Below are 9,301 nucleotides of genomic sequence, written 5' to 3' on the forward strand. Positions count from 1 at the left end.
TAATTACTTTTTATGCCTCTTAATTGTTGCCCAGCTGAACAAGACGCTGAATCTGCGAACGGTTCTCTCATTAGGTCAGGTGTTGGCCGATAGATGGGAGAACCGCCTCTACATATGTTATTATAATAATCACCTTACTCGCTTATTGCCGTTTCATCAGCTGGAAATGACTCTCGGCGGCAATAAATAGAAATAGGAATTAACTCCTTCAGCCCTGCGCCTGTTTTCCCACCAGTCCTTTACCCCACCGGGGGGGCTAAACAGACTCACTTTAGAACCCACCAAAACCCAGGAACATATGGCCGCTATACATTGTGTGCAGAAAATGAATACTGATTAATTGCGCAGAAATAAACCCAGTTTGCGGCCGGAGGGGAGTTCAAAGCAAACAAAACGTTCATTCTTTAAATGGGGAAAATAATGGAAATTTTCCTGCGGTGGAAATGTAGAATCCGGAGGTGAATATTCTCATTTGTCAGGATGAACGGTTCTTATGTATTATCTGGGCTCCCATGTTAAATGCACCCCATGTTTTCATACCCCTACTATCCAACTACGCATGGAGTTGATTTTATATAGTGTGGCGAGCGCAGCGAGCCCCGCGAGGGGACGCGGTCTCATAAGAGAAACGGGAGCCCAGATATTACATAAGTACCGGATGAACTTGTTCTAAGGACCTTATTCTGGTTCTTTTCGCAGCAGGGCTGCGTTCGCACGATGTTGTCTTAATCTACATGCTCATATCTGCGCATGTGCATTAGCAGGGTGCATGCGCGCACCCAGGACAGCAGGTGGGGGGGCGGAGAGGGGCGTGGGGTGGTGGGCGGCCCATTAACATATGTGAACGCCCATGGGTGTCTCCATGAGAACATTGGGCGTTCTCATGTTAATGAGTCCATGAAGAGCGCGCGGAGGGGGCAGGCAGATGACATCACCAGATGCCCGCCCATTTCCTTCCCAGCCAGTGGTGTAACAATAGCCCTGCAGACCACGCGGTGGCTCGGAGGCGCTGAGAAAGTGTGGGCGCCGGGGGTCTGCGGGGCTATTGTTACGCCACTGCCGCCTGCCGGTACCTGGCGCATCTGTGGCTGCGCTCCTAGCGCTCCTCCTGGCTCCAACTTGCTGCTAATGAAAACAGACACTTACAAAATGGCTGCCCCCATACAGCAGACAGTTTTTGAGGATGCTAGAGGAGGCTGGGAAACCGGGCCATTTCCCGGTGGGCCGGCCCAAAACTCCTTAGAAACGGGCCAGCCGCACTCCCCCCTGGGCTGGCTGGGCCGCGGCACTTTGCCCACGTAACAAAGTGGCCGTGGAAGGGCTGCTGCGCATGCGCGATAGCGCACAGCACCTCCCATCAGGAGCCGGCAGAAAGCAGCAGGTGAGCCCCCCCTCCCCCGGCATTAACACACCGCCGCTGCTATTTGCTTGGCGGTTGAATATCAATACACTGCGCATGTGTACAGTTCACAGTACATATGGGTGAGGCCATCCTGTGATGTGATCCCGTTCGCAAGAGATGGACAGGAAGTCGGCATCTGCGGGTGGAATCCGGACGTTTAGTGGAAGTGTTAAGAAAACTCAGGCGCGCCTAGGGAACCGCTGGGAGCTTCCAGAAAAACCAGTCACGCCTGAGCATTTTCGGGAAGGGGGGTTTCACGCCAGTTCCAGGCTGGATATATCTTTTTCCATCGCACCGCCGAGTAAGTCCAGGGCTACGCGACGCCTGTGATGACTGGTGCCCAGTGTAAAATCAGATGGTGAGCCCGTTACAACGGGAATTGGACATATGCGCATGTTGGCGAATGAACGTGTAGCATTAGACATCTATTCCCACAGAGAGCACATTAATCCGCAAAGGCGGGATTCACTGTAGCAGGGCGCCATCTTAACGCTGGCCTTGCGCATTTGCAGCCGTGTGATCATGTCGGGAGCTGTCAGTCAAGCGAAAATAAAACTTACGCCCCTCACTCCTGTAGCCACTAATTATGGTCAGCGCTGATTCCCCAAATATTTATCTATGCTGTCTGTGGAACTACATGGTCCAGCATACACCTAAAGCCATTGATTGGAAGGGCATTATAGCTTATTTGCCTTCTTGTAAATGATTGCCTCCAGGAGGTAGAGGATGGAATTTCAGGGGGTGGAGGTGATGCTGAGAACTGCGCCACTGAAGCCCCTGGGCAGCGTAGCCATCACCCCGTGCCCACGGACGTCTCACTTCTAGGATCTAGGAGGCAATCCTACTCTCACAGGAACGCAGGAAAGTATTGTTCATATGACACCAGCATGCCTTTACAATCAATAACCAGTACGGCAACTGAAGATCCAGGGGGGCGTGGCCTGGTGTAGTGGGTGGGGAGGAGTGTGATGCAAGGTAGCAGGCTGCGGGTGAGGGCGTGGCTTAACAATGTCAGCATTGTACAGCGGAGGGACGTGGCAACAAGAATCTGATTCTGCGCAAATTATTTCATCAGCCACCTGGTCCGCCCACTTTATCTGCTAAGTGGGCGACTGGGTGGGGGGAGAGGGGCCGAGTCCAGTGAATTGCCGCTTTCCTATGGGGCCTAGGCAACCAGCTGTTGTGAAACTACTCATCCCAGCATGCCCTGCATCAGTGTTAGTATTCCTGAATAGCAAACCTGTGTCAGTACATTCTGGGAATTGTAGTTTCTCCCCAGGTGGAGAGCAGCAGGTTGGCTAAGGCTTTGCATGTCCAGAAACTGAGCTGACACCCCTATTTTCTGTAATGTTGCATATCGCCACCCCTCAAATGGCTGCGGCCTTTCAATCAGGCTGTGACGTCCAGCGCCCGCTGCGTACACACCTACCCTCGCGGAATGGACGGGAGGGTCCCGAAAATCGGGTTCTTCTCCCAGCCCATTGGAAGGGTGGGAAAGCCTCCTGCATTTAGCGGGGCCCCTGCATACCCCTCCCTCTGCTTTTCAAATACAGGCATTTGGGGAGGGGGCAGGGCTAGAATGATGCTCACATCATTTTGTACCACCCCCTCCTCGAAGAGCCACCATGCTGGCAAGCCCTGCCCACACCCCCAGAAAAGCTCCAAAGAGTCTCCCTTCTGGGCTTCTACTGGAGACAAGAACCTTAAGGTAGTAGCGGGCTGAATTCGGCTGCTTCCCCAATGTTTGGAGTTCGCTCATATGCAAACCCCGGGAGCGAACGGCTTCGGCAAGTTTCACACCCGCCAGGCCGTTCGCTCCAAATGGGGCAGGCGGGGGCTGACAGGGGGTGGGAGCAGAGGAACGCCCGGCGTTTTATGAGCAGGCGGGTCAATGCCTACTCAGGGTCGGCCGGCTGACATCACATCACAATGCCAGTGCCCGCCCACTTTTCGGCCATCTCCAACAAATTTCTTTTCCCTTAGGCCGTATGGGCGGGATGTATCAACATACATCGCCGCCCTTCGCACGGCAGCCGCCGCGATGCTACCGCATATGTACTTACATATGCGGCCAGCATTGGGCTGCGGTAACGGAGACCCCCGCGATACCTGTGATGTGGGCTGCGGGGGTCTCCGTCACCTACCGGCGGCTGCCAGCGTCCCCCTGCGTCTCCTCCTCCCCCTGAAGCCGGATGTCCTCCCGGCTGTGACACCAGGGGGAGGAGGAGGTTAAAGGAGGACGGAAGGGGGGGGGGGCGGCGCGCGGACGGCGAAAGAAGCCCATAGGCTTCTATAGGGTATCGCCACCCTCTGGGTGGCAATACCCTGGCCAGCGAAATCGGGGCGAACCGGTGATGATACATAGGAAAATGCGGTAAAACGGGGGTTTTACCGCATTTTCCCTTTAGTACATCCTGCCCTATGTGAGAGGATGTGTTCTCGCATGCTAGCGAGGGGATGCGGGTGTCGCAGGCGGCGCTCGGGGGGGGGGGGAGGTGCTCGGAGGGGCGGCGCTGACCTGTTCTCTAGGCTGCGAGTATACATAGACTAGCGAGCAGGACTGAATTGGGCCCTATATTGGGTAATCACTTTCCTTTTATAAACCTACATCCATGTTTGTGTTCTACCTACGCCTGTATAAGCCCCATGTTTGTGTATTTGCCCTTTCGCGCCGTGTAAATGTCAGTACGCATAAACACGCCAGTCACCGACACTACAAACATGTCTATTGAAATCCAAGCCGCCATATGACAGGTAGATGAATTATCTTCCAGAGGACACCTCACGCTAATTGAAAGGTCGTTTAGCTTCTCATTGTCTTGTAAGTAAAATTAATGGAATTTCTGATCTCATTTTCATTTTGATTTGTTTACAAACTAATAATTTTTTTTTTTTTTTTTAAGCACGCAGGGCTTGCGGTTCGGTAATTAGTGCACATATGGCGCGATCAGTTTATGAGGCGCGCCTCTGCATTTTATTACGCTATGAGTCTTTTCATCAGGGCTAATTTGCCTGATTAGCTATTACATTGCGTGGCCACTAAACCTGCAACGTGGCCTTTAAACAAGAAAAAAAAATACCGCCACCGCTAGTAACGTGAGAAACCTATTTGCAAACGAATTTGAAAACTGTTAAGTGTTATAGCAGGAAATTATACAAACAAGGCTTCAATTCAACAACTTCCACAAATCTAATTAAACACAGCTCTTTAGCAGGAATGATTATTGTAGATAATCTTTTCAATGCATACATAATTTTGCCTTTGACTAAAATGTTCAATTGTGGGTAAGAATTGTGCGGCTGGTGGGGACTCGTGCGTCCTCTGGGGAGATGACGGGGGATTATGCGCTGTGTGACGAGGGTCCACAATGCATGTTTACCTCAGGTCGCTCAATTCTGTCTCCGTGAATGTTTGCCGAACACGACGGGAAAGGGAAACGGCACATTTTATTGCGTTGACAGGAATATTATAATAAAAAATAAAAAAAATAATATAAACATGGAGTATTATGCCATGAGAGCCCAGTCATTTGATTGGGCACATTCTCATGACTGCTGGTTGCACACACAAAATGGCTGCCATGTCTGCACCTGGGGAATGACACTGCTTCCTGGAGACCGGATAAGCTGCATTTTCATGATTCACCAGTCTTTAAGCTGGCTGCCCCGCTGTGTGAAGCAAGTAGCTTCATGTAAATCCAAAATCAGAGCCCTCTACAGTCATGAATTTTGGGACGCAAGTTTGACGTGTTTAGTATATGATTGCAGATGCAATATATGTGGGTAGGTACAGTAAATGCTATTGCAGAGGCATATACCCACATGGTCTAACATCGTTAAAAGACGACGCATCTTGTGCAACCATCTGGACCGGGCATTTGTCACAGCTTGGCATTAGGAGTTTGCCTTGTGATCAACACTTTTCATGTACCCTTCGCCTCTTCGGTGGGTGAAATAATCGTTCCATCCCAGCATTATGAATGTGTATGGACCAAAGGGGTGTGGCCAGTGGTGCAAGTAGAAATTTTTAATTAGTGTGCCATGTCATGAGGAGGCGCGGTCATATGAAACTAGGAGAGTGGCTACATGACAATAGGGGCATGGCCACATTATGCCACATACTGTAATGAACCTTATACATTATGGCCCTCATTCTGGTTGACTCGCAGCTTACTGAGTCCAAGAGGCCCCGCCATCATGAAGACACATCTCTCGCATGTTTCTGCTGCAGGGGAAATGATTCCATTGTCGTTGCCCATCCCATTATTTCTCCTGCCTCCGCAAATAAAGAGGAGACTGACTTATACTGTATTTGCGGATAGCGGGACAAAGACTGGGCGGGCGGCTGACATAATGTGATGGCACACCTGGTCCTGCCCGCAATCCCATGGGAACACTCAGTATTTTTATGGGAACGCCCATGAAATGCTGGGTGTTCCCATGGGCGACACCCGGGCCTGCTGTCCCACGTCCGGCCCCGTCCATACGAACAGTCCAGCAACATTGCATATTGCTGCGGACATTCTCAGTCGGGGTTTACGCAAACCCCGACCATCGGGGCAGGAGACGAATTTGGTTCATTACAAATGATCGTAATTGGCCTCTATGTCACACATCATAATGCTCATTACAATACACACCGTTATGCCCATTACACATTATACCGCACACTGTATCGCCCTTTACACATTATGCCACATGCCGTCATGCTTATTACATATTATACCACACACTGTAATGCCAATTACATATTATGCCACACCGTAATGCTTATTTATATTATACTACACACCACAATGCCCATTACATATTATACCATACACCGTAATGCCCATTACATATTATACCACACACCATAAGTATACTTACCCTCCACTTGCAGCCTGCCCTAACTCGCCCTGTACCTACCCCTTTACGGCATTGGCATCCTGATCCATTTGAAGTTCCGGCACCGGTGTTTAGGCTACAGTCAGGATGCCGGCGTCAGTATAGTGAATGCCGGCATTCATACTGCATGCTAATTGGGTGGCGGTGTTGGTATTTGTGACCCGTCTCGTTTCTGGCTGTCGCAGTGAAGTAACTGACAGTCGGCAGATAGAAGAGAGTGGCAGAACTTCAGGCCACTTTCCGTGGTACACTTGACTTCTGTATTTTAACAATGTGTATATTAATATTCATGTCATATCAGACATGTCCTGATTCAGATCGCTCGGCCTTGAGTCACTCGCCTGCGTCTTTATGAAATCTCCAGAATTTGTGTTTGTACTTTTCACGCTGGACATAAATACTTGCAATGTATGATAATTACGCCTCCTGCGCTCGCCGTAGCTGCACTGGCTCCAGACTAATTAGGTTTACAGGAAATATTGGATTAACTTTGCCAAACACATCTTAATTAATGCATTTATCTAGGACTCTTCCTCAGCATATTCTTATTTTTCTAAACTGTTTATATATATATATATCACCACTATCATTAAATTAAATCACGTTCCTTTCTTGCCTCGGAGAGTCGTACCCCGTTCCCATAATCCGAATTTACTCTTTTTTTCTCCTAGTTAGAAACTTTCATCCCCCGGAGAAAGCTGTGAAAATACTAAATATACTTTGTAGATCGCACTTTGGGCCTTATTTTGGTTCATTCTTTCTGAGAAAATCCTTCTTAGATGGACAAAACCATGTGCACTGCAGGGGGGGCAGATGTAACATGTGCAGAGAGAATTAGATTTGGGTGAGTAATTTTGTTTCTGTGCAGGGAAAATACTGACTGCTTTATTTTTACACTGCAATATAGATCTCACTTTGAAGTAAAACCCCACCCAAATCTAATTCTCTCTGCACATGTTACATCTGCCCCACCTGCAGTGCACATGGTTTTGCCCATCTAAGAAGGATTTTGTCAGAAAGAATGAACCAAAATAAGGCCCTTTATGTTGGAGATTCTTCTCCTTTGATGTTTGAAGTATTTTTTTGTTAAAGTCATTATTTAGCATAATGCTAATTATGCATAAACATTAATGTATAATGTTGTTCTAATTAAGTAGTTTAATATATTTGTATTGTTTTAAACTAATGCTTATAATAAAACTGTACGGGTTGTGGCCGCGCTGCCAGATCACAGTCGGCGTGTCTCTGGCGGTCCAGAGAGTTGTGGCAGATTCTATGTGGTCTGTCTGTTTGCAAGGAATCTGCTAAAATGGCCCAGCAAAAATGGCCGCCGCTTTGTTGGAGAAAGAGGCTTAAGGTGCTACTGGACCTCTAGCAAATGTCAGGGAAGTGCAACACATACAGAGCTGCCCAGAAATGCCAGATTCTGGGAGTGCTGGCCTGCAACCCCTGGCAACAGGCATGTAACCTCTGGGCAACGAGCATAGAAACCTCTGGCAATGAGCATAGAAACCCCTGGCAACGAGCATAGAACCCCCTTGCAACAAGCATGTAACCTCCTGACAATGACCTTGTAACCCCCTGGCAATGACCATGTAACCTTCTGGCAATGAGCATGTAACCCCCTGGCAATGACCATGTAACTTCCTGGCAATGATCATGTAATCCCCTGGCAACGAGTATATAACCCCTGGCAATGTGCAAAAACCTCTTTCAAGGAGTATATAACTCCTGGCAATGAGCAATAAACCCCTGGCAATGAGCTTGTAACCCTGTGGCAATGAGCATGTAACCCATGGCAAAAAGCATATCACCCCTGGCAATGAGCATGAAACCCCTGGCAATGAGCATGTACTGTAGGTAAAAATATATAATTATGTATGAGATGAATCTTTTTAATGCAGGGGGGCTCGGAATTCCTAGTTCCGCCACTGTCCATCAGGTGGGTAACATACCCTGGCTTGCTGTCGTTCCATCTCTGTGTCACTAGGCCAGAAGCCCTCCTGAGCATAACGTCTCTGTCCTTTGCAGCGTCTTACTGTCCCATCTCGCCACGTGTCTTCCAAACAGCAGAGGTGTCGTTACAATGACCGATTCCAAGTCCAAGGAATCTGGCGGTGTGATCATACCCTCGTCATCTACACACAGAGAAATCTGGATTATTGGGTGTGACATATTATCCACAATTATTATTCCTGAGCGGAAGCCAAACCTCTCTTTTAAGTAGTTTCTGGATCCTATTCGGACACTTATTTCCCGTAACTGCCTGTTGCAGAGAATGACTGTAGATTAAAATATATTTTCCTTCCAATTAAGTTCAGCCTAATGGACGGCAGCAAGGCCAGGGGGGCAGAGCCCAGGATAACAGCTGAATGCGCTCATTGAATGCTGGTCACGGTACGTCTGTGCCATACACGCGGAATCTGGAGTCAGTGCTTAGAAATCTAAGTGTTCTTTAGGAAAATAAATCATTTAAGGGAGAGATGCAGCATGGCTCTATTCCTGGTACTGTAATGGTGGAGGTGGAGTAGTTATAGTGCACAGTACAACTTCTGAAGTCAGTTCTCAGTACCTGTAATTATCTTCAGAGTGCACTGTGGGGGCACAAGTTTCAGACCTGCTGTGTGATCAGAGGGACTATTACTGTGTTTGTTCGTGTCTAGATCCACTTCAGTTCTTTGACCAGGATGTGACATTAGGTGAGGGCGGAAGTTGTTAGATGCCCTCACAGCATGTTTTTTATTTTATCTATAATTTACCTACGTGTAAGTTATTTTATTGCAGGTGGATTGTAGCATTACGGGCTCATTTCACTTGCCACGCTTGGGACACTTTTATATTCCCCCCTCCAGGTATACATGGACCCAGTGCATGATGGGAAATGTCAAAAGACAGAAGTGGTTCTAGCCACAACTGTTTGTGCGGACCTGTCGAGTATTTATCTACTTCTGTAGAACCCTCCTGAAGGTAAGGCTGAGTAGGGGATGCAGGTGTGTTCGCAGGGGAGAGCGG

At 48.6% G+C, this 9,301-nt stretch overlaps 1 long non-coding RNA gene across 2 annotated transcripts in view; it reads right to left on the bottom strand.

The window, feature by feature from the left end:
* Positions 1-8,963, bottom strand: part of LOC146046381 (uncharacterized) — a 35,291-nt gene extending 26,328 nt beyond the window's left edge. The window contains exons 1-2 of one of the 2 annotated variants that reach the window (XR_014465869.1): positions 8,862-8,963; positions 8,245-8,427 (exon numbers count right to left, since the gene is read on the bottom strand). This is a non-coding gene — a long non-coding RNA (uncharacterized LOC146046381). The other variant, XR_014465868.1, reaches the window with a different exon arrangement.
* Between the last annotated feature and the right edge of the window lie 338 nt (positions 8,964-9,301).

Source organism: Crinia signifera, chromosome 11 (genome assembly GCF_055691185.1).
Source record: "Crinia signifera chromosome 11, ASM5569118v1, whole genome shotgun sequence".
NCBI lineage: Eukaryota > Metazoa > Chordata > Amphibia > Anura > Myobatrachidae > Crinia > Crinia signifera.